Here is a 12,060-nt window from a genome sequence, read left to right on the forward strand (position 1 = left end):
TTTAGATCATCAATTTATTGTAAATTCAATAATTCCTTATATTAAGTATTTATTATATTTTTTAATTAACAACAATTCTATTTAATTTTTAGCAGTCAATAATTTTTAGCAGTCAATTTTATTAAGAGAAAAAAAAAATTTCTTTTATCAATTTACATTTATTTTATATGTGTTACTTTTACAGATTATATATTTTATTTAGGCTCTTAAATTTAATTTCTGCGTTTGTTAATGCTTAAACTATAAGAATGTTTATTCTCTATTAAAAGACAATGTAACGCATGCAAGGTTTTTATCCCTTCATTAAATCCACTATTTCCAAACGAAAATTCCCCTTTATTTACCTTTTAATTATTTAACTATCATTAATAAGTGATGTAAACAGGGAATAATTATTTAAATAATGTGTTTTTAAAAATATTTTGTTAACACCTCGAATTTTTAAATAATTATTTTATATGTAAGTTATAATATTTTACTTTATTAAATATTATGGAAATTAAATTTGAATTTCTAAATTTTTAAAATCGGCTTTGATTTTCTTAAGGCAATAAATTTTATCTATTTTTAAAAATTAATTTAAAGACCACGTGATAAATTTAAAAATATATTTGGACTCAAAATTTTTTGATTTTTTTGTAATTGTTTTAAAATTTTTGGATCTCTTTTTAGGTCCCAAAGCAGAGTAAAAAAAATTTAATTTCGTATACCCTAAATCGAATCGACCGAATCGAGCTGGACCGTTTGAATCGGACTAGCTTTTCTTATTTTTCTTCTCCCTTCTCCTGCGTCCTCGACCACCTCCCCTTTCCTCTTCATTTCTCTCTCCTCTCTCCTTCCTACTGCCGGCCACCACCTCGCCCTCCTCTCCAGCTCCTTGATGCACTACCAGACCTCCTCCCCACTGTTGGCCGCTGCCCCAAACGCTAGAAAATCTGGCTTGAAACTCCCTCACGCAAAGCTCATGACTTTTTATTTTCCCATCCAAAATTCGGCCAATCCGGCTGGGTCTTATGTCCATTTTGTTCTACTCTCTGAGAGCTTTCCAAATATACAAAGAACACAAATTTTTATTGAGCAGTTTCTTCGATTTAAGCTTAGGAAGTTTTAGCCAATTTCAATTTTTGAGCTAAATTTCTCCCAAATTGGGAATCCCACAATAATTCCGAGAGTACCGGCATGCTCCACTCGGTGAGAGCTTCGCAGTGATATAAATTTCAAACTTTTTTGACATAAAAAATCTTATGGGTCCTACAAACTTTGTAGTATATTTTTGAGCCTTAAATGAGCTTATTTAATTTCATAAAAATTATATTCTAACTCTTAGTGTTGTAGACTTCGGGTAGGTACCTTTGTTTCGCAAAAATTTCACTGGCGACCAGATCTACATTTTCAGGCCGGACAGATGAGCCGCCAGAGCCACTTTGGAAACGAGTCGAAATTATTCTCCTTGCCACCATTTTCAGATGCCTTGGACATGTTTAAAGCATTAGAATCGGCATAGGTAAACCTGAACTTCAAGTTCCCTTATTTACCTAGTACCAGGTTTAGAATAAAAATCCATAAAATATTCGTAGGTGGCTAGAAAATTATAATTCCTTTTGCAATAGTCTTATAGCTTTGTTAAGGACTACAGAGCAAATTTTAGAATTTTTAGAGCTAGTTTGAATGACTTTTACAAAATATCAATTTTAATCCTTATAATTGAATTGTCGGACTGTCTGAGATTTGTTTGGATTGGAGGGCCTAGGAGGGGCCAGGTGATGTTATTGAGTTGACTTGTGACTTTGGAAATGTAATTTGAGCTATTTTATAGGTTGGCTAAGTCCTAAGTACAGGAAAAATTCTATCAAATTTCCAGAATAAATTAGGGTATCTTTTGACTATTTAAAGTCTTATTTTGAGTTACTGCTGATAAATTTATAATGTAATTATTTAGGTGATCAAAGTCAGCCATCCTCCTTCACTCAGCCGTCACAGTGATTCCCAGTGTACTGTGAGTAGATATTGATTTTATTTATAATTTCAATATTATTATACGTACAAGGCATGCTCATGTATTTACTTATAATTATATGCATATAGCTATTATGAGAACACTTTGTATTGCATTATTATTTGATGAAATTGATGTGGAGTGTTGCCTTAGGGTAATTTGAAGCTATAAGCATGTGTCAGTGTGCATGAGGTTTGGTACTGGATATGGGTAGGACGGGCATGTAACACCCTCATACTAAGTAGTTCCATACATTCTATTATTCCAATGACTAATGTCTGTCTGGATAGCTAGAATGTCTGGAACTAAACTTAAATCACATAGAGAAGTCATAAACAAAAGTAATAAAGATCAAATGAGGTTGGATGAAAATGAGAGTAATGAAGCATAAATAGGTTAAATGAGCCTAGGTCCTAGCGATGAGTGACCTACATGAGAAGCGACTATAAATTCAATTGCTACCCTAAATTCATGTAGGACCTTATGGAGACCTTAATAAAGGAATTATTTAGAAATTATTGGGAAATTAAAATCAAAGAAATGAAAAAAAAAAGAAGAAGTACAATTAAGTGAATCATAACCTAAGGACTCATTGGGTATTATTGAAAAAGATGGATTATAACCCGATGAGAGGCATTTTGGTCAATTCACTCCTAAAATTGACTTTTAACCTAAATTTCCATTAAAATGAGTGAGACTAAGATATTGAAATAAGAATTAATTAAGTATTATGTGTAGGGACAAATTAAATGGGATATAAATGGAATTAAAGCAATTGTATAAAAATTAAATAATTAAAATTTTAATTTACATATTTAAATTAAGGATAATCATCTATAAATAAGACAAAAGACATAAAAAAAATCATCTTCTTTACTCCTTTGGCCGGCTCCCACTTCCCTCTCTGTCTTCACTAATTTTCCTCCATTGTTAAACATTCCTAAGCTATAGAAACCCCAATTTCTTCTATAAATTCCCTAAAAAATTTATAGAAAACCTCTAATTAGCTTATGTTTAAAAGAGTAGAAAGAAGAGAATCAAGAAAATCTTAAAGAATTTGAAGGCTGAGAAATCTCCTGTAACACCCCTATATTCGGTAGTGCGTTCTACCGTTCTAGTGACCAGTGTCTATCCGGATAGCTAGGATGCCTAGAACTACATCTAAATGTTAGTGAGAATACACAAAATAATGAAATACAAGAAAGGAAAATACAAAAAAAATAAAGAAAAAATAATAGCAATGAAATGTAACCAAGTTAAACGAGCCAAAAATCATAGCGATGGGTGACCGCACCGGAAAGTTGCAGCGAGGACCGTTGACTAGCCCTGCACTGTGAGGAACCCTGAAAAATATTTTTTAGACTTAAATAAACATATATTGAAGTATAAATGTCATTAGAAATATCAAAGAAAAATTAATTAATTAGTACAGAGAAAAATGAGAAATCGAGAAAATGACAAAACTCGGTGTTACCGAAAAAGTGGGAATACAACCCGAATAGGGGCATTGTGGTCAATTGACACCTCGAGTTGCCTTTTGACCTAAATGTCCATTAAAAATAAATGATATTGCACTTAGGAAATGCCATAAAAATTAGAAGTCTATTACATAGAATAAATGAAGGAAATCTAAGGGATGTAATTGAAATTAACTAAAGTTGATTATTATAATGCTTAGGATGATTAGTGGAGCACTATGGGATTAAATAAACCTTTAAGTGGACAGATGTAAAAGCCATTTGGGACAGAAGATGAACTCATCTTCAACTTCTCAAAATAATGGCCGAATGGAACTCCATGGAAACTCCATGGCCGAAACATGAACAACCACCATGCACCTCCATTCAAGCCCTCATTTCACCTCAACTTCTTCATTAAAGCTTGCCTACACAACTTGGTAAAGAGATTGGCAGCAAGAAGGAAGGGTTTTGATGAGTTTTTAACAAGCTTTAAATTAAGTAAGTGCTCATTTCCTCTCCTTGTCTTCATTAAACTTTGAGTGGATGTTGTGGGTAGTTGATTTGTGGAAGAATTTTTGAAGTTTGATGAATTAGTGGAAATGTGCATTTTGGCAGCCATGGAACCTCAATAAGAACAACTTATTCTTTCATGTAAATAGTGGTTTGAATGATGATTTAAATGTTTAATTGTATTGAAGTTGAATTCCATGTGTAAGGTTTGAATTATAAGCTTGAAAAGTGAAAGTGGAAATTGATGGGTATGTGTAAACTTGTGGCAGCCTTATGAAGAAGATCAAAATGTGTTGTTTCATGGTTTGTTTTATGGAATTATATTGTTGAATTATGTTATTTTGGATGGCAGCATGTATGTGTGTATAAAGGTTTGAATTTGGACATGTAAATGAGGTGCATTCATGTGTTTAATTGTTGTAATTGGACTTGGAAAATTCTAGGTTATAGTGTGTATATTGAGAATGATTATAAGCTGCCAAAATGACCAAAAATGTATTGTTAAATGTGTTAGTGGTAAGGTACAAAACAGAAATGACATGGAAGAGTTAACTCGATAAGCATAGGATGTGTAATTGATGAGTGATGAACAATGTGTAATAGGGCAGTATATGTTTTGGCTTAGAACCTTAAGTGTGTGGCTCTAATTGGTATGAGACCAATTGGAGGTGAAACTAGGCACAAAATGTGCCAACTTTCATGAAGGAAGCTTACCAAAATTCTGCCTTGAAGATAACTTGAAAAATGACCAAATCCGGATTAGTGCTTTGAAAGCCTAAAAATTGACCATTTGGGCAGCAGTTGGTTTTTTGACCATAACTCACTCAAAATAGGTCCAATTGATCTGAAATTTTTATCATGAATAGTTTAGACATATATCTACAATTCTTATGAGGACACCAACACCCAGAAATGATCATAAGCAAGTTAAATAGCTTGCACACGTTCAGGTACCAAAACTGGCCGAACCAAAAGTGACCTAAAAATGACCTAAAGTTACCATTTTGGTACATTCTCTCCAGCATTGGTAAATTGACCATAACTTGGTCTACACAACTTAGAATGACCTGAAATTTTATCCCACGTGCAATAAGACATAGACCTACAAGTTTGTAGTTTGGACTGAAACCCGAAAACTGAGGGAACTAGGTCATCCGGCTAGGTCAAATTAGTATACCGAAATCCAGCAAATTGCAATAAAATGCAATATACTTGAAAATGAATTTGGTAACATGTACCAGCACTAAAAGGCTATTAAATGTGATATATTGGTAAAATTAGAATTGACTCACTTAGAGCGCATCAAGGGTCAATATTATAGGTTGACTAATGAAATGAATTGAAGGGAATAGTACTAAGAAAATTTAAATATTGAATTTTATTGTTAGAAACAAATTCATTGAGTACTGAAACACTTTAAATTGTGTGTTTCAGTTGAAAAGGATATTGAGAAGCATAAGAAACACTGAGTCAGGGCCAAGAGGCATATATCAGAGGTTTGTGCACAATAGTTATTTCTTTTGAATTTTTCAATTGAAATAAACTATGATTATTTGTATGTTATTGTTTTAAATTGTGTTTGTGCACAATAATTTTGATTTCTTATTTTCTACTTAAAAATTTATTTGAACATTATAGTTTTAAATTGTGTCTGTGTACAATACTTTTTATATTCACTGCTTTTATCAGAAAATTTATTTGGAGAATTGAGTTATGAATAATTTTTTATTGTTTTGACTTTGGGAATTTTTTATTGTATTGCCTACTTTGCAAATGGAAATTTTGAGATAAAATATAATTTGTGGTTTGTATGAAATATTTAAATATCGTGATTTGGAATTGTTTTGATTCACACTTGGCATGACAATATTACTATTTTCCTCCTCCATTTATGGGGTGAGTGTGACTATTTTCCTCCTCCATCTATGGGGTGAGTGTGATTATATTCCTCCCGCTTTGACTTGTCAGTCGGAGGTGAGTGTGGATGAGTACTCATTATTTAGGTAGCTTCCTCCCTCATTGATTTTGATTATTGGAGTGAGTGTGTCTTGTCGTGGTGTACAACACGTCATGTGCGGAAAAATTATGTCATGGCCTAAATTGTGTTATCAATTGGCAACACTGTGTTATTCAGTTATTTGATCAAATTGTGTTATTGATTGGCAAAACCGTGTTATTCATTTATTTCATCAAATTGTATTATTGATTGGCAAAACTGTGTTATTCAGTTATATGGTCAAATTGTATTATTGATGGGCAAAATTGTATTATTCAGTTATTTGATCAAATTATGTTATTGATTGGCAAAACTGTGTTATTCAGTTATTTGATCAAATTTGTGTTATATGAACTTTGTAAATTGTGAAATGGAATTGTGAATTATTTGATTTGTGAATTGTCAATAAAAGATTTATATATCACATTTCAAATTGTTATTGTGCACCACTAAGTAAATTTTACTCAGCAATAGCTTTTCATTGCTGTCGCAGGTAGACAGACTGACAGGGCAGTAGACTAGGCTGCTAATACTATATTGAGAGTTCATCGGGTATATTGAGTATACCATATTTTTGCATTTTGTATTGTAATGTATGTTCACTGTATGTATATATTGTTCTTGGTTTTGAGCAGTTGTAAATTAAAATTATACATTAAAATTGTAAACTAAATTTGTAAATTATTTTGGCTTGTAAATATTGTGATATATTTCTTTTATCTCGGTTCTTGGAAACACTTAAATTGGTTGTTGAACTTGTGTTGATAATGTTTGAGAAATTTATTGTGTTGAACAAATTGTTGGAGTTTGAGATTGAGGAATTATATATTTGAAGTGCTTTTTACAGGTTTTTGAAGAACTGTTTTATTCAAAATATAGATGGCACTCTGCCAAAATTTTTACAGAAATTATTAATACTTCAAATGTGTTATTTGGTTTCACTTCAGTTAAAATTTTTTTTAACACCTATCAATAGTGCTCACCACTGTAAAAAGAAGTAAGAAAAGTTTTAAAATCCCTTGTAGTGTATTTAATGGGTTATCAGTAGACGAAGTTGGTAATTCATTAGGTATACTACGGGATCATGTTATGCCTTATGGAGGGGTAGGGTGTGACATCTCCATTAGAGGTAAGTCACCTTACTAACTTAAATTGTCATGTATTTATTGAATTAAGCTTGAATATGGGGAAATTACATGAGGAAACATGAAAGTCATGCATGAATGAAGGGGAGGGAAATTCGGCCAGCCTTGGTAGGAGAGGCTTTGGTGCTTTGGTTGGGATTAAACATGATTGTTGATGTTGTATGCTGAGATATGTAATAATTATATTATTAAAATTGATTGGAATGGTTGAAATTGAAGTTAAGTAATTAGGGTTTTAGAGAAATTAGGGTTTTTGGGTTATAAAGTGCAATTGATGTTTTTAACATTGAATTATGGTCATTTGGGGTGAATTGATTATGAATTGATGTTGGTTGGTGGAAGTAATTAAGGGAAGTGACAATTGAATCTTGGTGTTGAATCTGGACAACTTTTTCTAGTGTACATAAATGCTCATAAATTGAGCTACACAACTCCAATTGGTGTAAAACTAATTAGAAATGAAACATAAGACATAGGGCTAATACTTTTATAAAGATACCCTACCCAGAAAATGACCATAAGTTACCCTAATTAAGGCTTGAATCTAGAATTGTAATTCTGGACCTAATAGAAATGACCAAATGAATAATACTTAGTAAATTAAGCATAACTCACTCTAGGAAACTCCGATTTAGGTGATTCTTGAACCTATGGAAACCTGATATAAAGAAGAATAGTTTACCTAAAGATCAATGTGACACCCCTCACCCGTCTACTGTATAGCCAAGCAAGAAGTACCACATTCGGTGCCGAAGCACCCTATCTTGTCTTATCATGTCCATTGTAAACTTTTAATATCATTTAAAAGCATGTAATCCATGTGTAGAAATTTTTTTATTTTTATATAACTTATTTCTATGGAGACTCGGACAGAGCCTCCTCTATTTTATTAACATTTGGTGGGTTCCACTAATCACCTGTTAACTTGTTCATATTCATTTTATACATTTTCATTTCATATTTTCCTTTATCATATCATTCACAATTATTTATGAGATCTTAAAAAGTATCATCTATTGCATTCATATAAAAATTCATAGATAATAAATTACAAGTTTTCATTACAATCTCAAAGTTTAATTACAATTCAAAATGAAATACATCATGTTTTTATATACAATGAGCAAAAGAACAAAATCTAGACATACATGGGCCCTACCAATAAAATACAAAAGACTGAGGTGACTCTGGACGGTGGCAGATTTGGTCAGAGCTCTGTCAGGGCACTACTGGTGCTGCTGCTGCGGCTGCTCGGACTGGTCTCCAATACCTACGCGATGGAAAACCAACGCGCTAAGCATAACGCTTAGTGGTGCATAATTTATAATAACAATAACTAAACAATTGAAATAATAATGGCAATTCATAATTTCTGGGTCTTTTACATTTTTATTGCACTTTGGAAACAATTAAAATTATTGGGATATTTTCTATTTACTTATTGTATTATCGGTGCCCAAGAAACCTATAACAAATTATAAAAGCTGGATACATGGGAGTATACTAGTTAGACAGCCATATATCTATCCAGTATACGTCGGTCATGTCAGGCATAAAGCTTGCGGGTAGGCATTTAAGCCAGATATAATATTGGGCACCATGGCCAACGGGCAGGTATAAAGCCTGTAGAACAATCATGTTAGACAGATTTTATCCGTTAATGATTATTCCTGTGGGCAGTATTGCTATCTGTAGTCCCTAATTGGTATACCAATTGATCCAAACTAAATAAATAAGTCTAGGCAAACTATGGGCAATTAAACATTATAACTTATTTACTTGAAATATTCATGTCACTTTATTGTGGAAAAATAGGTCCCATATACCCCTTTCATGTGGTTTAGTGTTTAATGGCTTGTTAGGGTTAAATTCCTACCATAGGATAATTTATCTCATAAACTTTTCTTTATGTTCAGTTTTTGTATCTTACTTTTACCTATCCATTTGATCAGCTTGTAGCCACTGTTGGGCCACACTTCCTTCATGGAAGTTGTTCCCCTATGTCTTATCTTTATTTTCCCTTTTGAATCATGTCAATTTAATTTTTAAAACTCAAGTTATGGTCGGGTAACCATAACTGACTCATTTCGAGATTCTGGTTCCTTAACTAGGTAGCTTTTGGACTTAAATTTTACCTAATTAATGGAACATGTTGCAATCACTTTTAGGCATAGTGATCTTCATAGAAACTGTTGCGCTATGTCTTATGGTCACTTAGAATTTTTAATCACAATTTTTCAAGTTTTGTGGAATTATTTATGGCCAATTAACTGACCTAGACTCATGTACTCTGTGCCAACTGGTGTTCAATTCAGGTCAGTGACTACAGGTCACATTTTGAGGTTCTTTCATTCATAATTTGAGGTAGGTTTCTAAAACAAAGTTGTAGCCCTATTTCTTATGTTTCTGGAAAGGTATAGCTCATCCCAATTGGATTTTTCTAGTGAGAGATATGACTAAAAGACTATTCTGGGGTCAAGTGAAGTTTGGTCAGATTCTAGGTTTTGATACAGTGACTTATTCTAACTATTTGACCTAGTTCTCTTGATTTCTGTGTGTTGGTCAAAATACCAATTTTGTAGGTCTGTGTCTTGTAGACATTTTTCCACTAGTTTCATTATATTTGAGTTTTTGTAGACTAAGTTATGACCATTTTGCCAAAACTGGTAGGGTAAGTTTATGTCCAGCAGTTTCTGGGCAACCTAATTTTGGACAATTTTGTGACCCAAATTGGGCCAGCAATTTGGTTTGGTTTTTAGCATTTCTTGGTTCAGTGGTCCTCCTGAAAATTGTAGCCCTATATCTAAGCTTTCCAATGGTATCAAATTTCGGTCATTTGGACCAGTATAGAGGGAGTTATGACCAATTCATTTGGTCATTTTCTGGGTTTTGTGCAGGGTCATCCGTGTAACACCCTCACTTTAGATAGTCCGTACATTCTACTGTTCCGGTGACCAATGTTTGTCCGGACAGCTAGAATGTCTGAAACTATTTGTAAACTAGAGTGAGGAGTCATAAATAACCCAAATAATGGTAAGGAAAAATTTAGAAAAATTTAAGAAATAAAATACAATGAAGTTAAATGAGTCGGTACCCTAGCGATGTGTGACCTTAACGGGAACTTGCTGTCTTCACAGCTAGAAGCCCTAAACTCGAGGAAAAATCTATGAAATAATTTTTGGGACTCCAGAGAAGTGTTATTGAGGTTTCGATGGCATTAGAATGCCAAGAAAATGCTTAGAAAATTTTATTAATAAGTACAGACGATTTTGGCTCAAAAAGCCAAACGGAGGAAATTTTGGTCATTTCGTCTTTAGAGATGATTTTTAGCCAACTTGTCCAGTTAAATAAATAATTTATATGACATAAAATATGAATAAATATTGCCAAAAATTGAATTGAAATTAGGTAGAAAAGAAAAAAAAGGAAAATGAAGGAAAACATGAATTATGACATCATTATGATGTCATTAAAAAGAGCTCCTCCAATCACCTTTCAATAACCACCCTTAAATCAATTAAAAGGAAGAAAAATGAGTTAAAAATCAAACAAATTCTGTTCTTCTTCTCCAAAAGAATCGGCAGCCTCTCTCTTCTCTCTCAACCTCCATTGAAACTCATTTCACAAGCTTGATTCCCACCTTATTTCACCACAAAATCCTAACCTCTCTTCATTAAAACTTCACCCACACCTTAAAGTACCTCTAGGCAGCCATTAGAAAGAGAAAGAGTGGAGTTTTCAAGTCTTGGAGATTGGCTAAGTCAAGGTTAGTGCCAATTAATCTTTAAAACTTTGTGTATACATCATGTGGAGTATGAATTGAGTGTGAAATTAAGAGAATTTAAACAAATTTTCCATGATTAATTTCTATAAATTTCGGTAGCCTTAGGGTACATTAGGGTTTCATTGATTATATTGAATTATAGTTGTACATGGCTACTATTGAACATGAATTTGATGTCTTAATTCATTGATTGCATGTATATGGAAAATTGAAGTTATTGGAGTTAGGGTTTGGGAAACCAAATTTGGGATTTTGCTCATGTATTAGTGAAAGGAAGTTCTAATGGTCAATTAGTGACCATTTGGTTATGTTTGATTAGGAAATGAAGTGATTTGTTCCATGGGAATTGAGGTTAGATGTGCTGCCTTGAGTGACCTGCAGGGCTAGATATGTGTCCAGCAAGTTTAGGTAGCTATAACTGAAGTTGTGTAGGTTCAATTGGTGCAAGGTCAATTGGACATGAAATTAGATACATAATGGCACAACTTTAATGAAGGAACCCTGCCCTGAAAACCACAATAGACTGACCTAAAAATTTACCAAATCTGGGTAATTCACAATCTACCTGGGTAAAATGACTAAATGAATAGTGTTCATTCATTTAGTCATAACTCAGTGTAGAAAGGTCCAATTGACCTGAAATTTATATCAATAAAAAGCTTAGACAATTTAGAACAACTTTTATGCGGAATACAAACTCTAATTCTAGACTTAACCATATGAAATTGTTGGCCAAAATTGAGACACCAAATCTGACAGAACCAAATTTGCCCAGAAAATCTGGGTAAAGACCAATTTGGCCAGTTACGGTTAATTGACCATAACTTGAGGTAAAAAACTCCAAATGGAGTGATTCAAAAAATTAAAGAAGACACAAAAAGGAACAACTTTGATGAAGAGAATTTTGTCAAATTTCCACTGTAACAATGACCAATGGAATAGTAAACTTAAGGTATAAAATTTGAAAATTTTGAATAACATAAAATAAGCTTTGAAATGGTATTGGAAATCAATACTGTCACATCTTATCCCTGGTAAGGCATGACATATTCCCGTAGCATACCTAATGAATTACCGAACTCCACCTACCGATAACCCATTAGTTATGCTACAAAAGATTTTAAAACAAATCATAGCTTTTTATCTTATCAATTCTTTTGCGGAAAACT

Source organism: Hevea brasiliensis, chromosome 13, assembly GCF_030052815.1.
Source record: "Hevea brasiliensis isolate MT/VB/25A 57/8 chromosome 13, ASM3005281v1, whole genome shotgun sequence".
Taxonomy (NCBI): domain Eukaryota; kingdom Viridiplantae; phylum Streptophyta; class Magnoliopsida; order Malpighiales; family Euphorbiaceae; genus Hevea; species Hevea brasiliensis.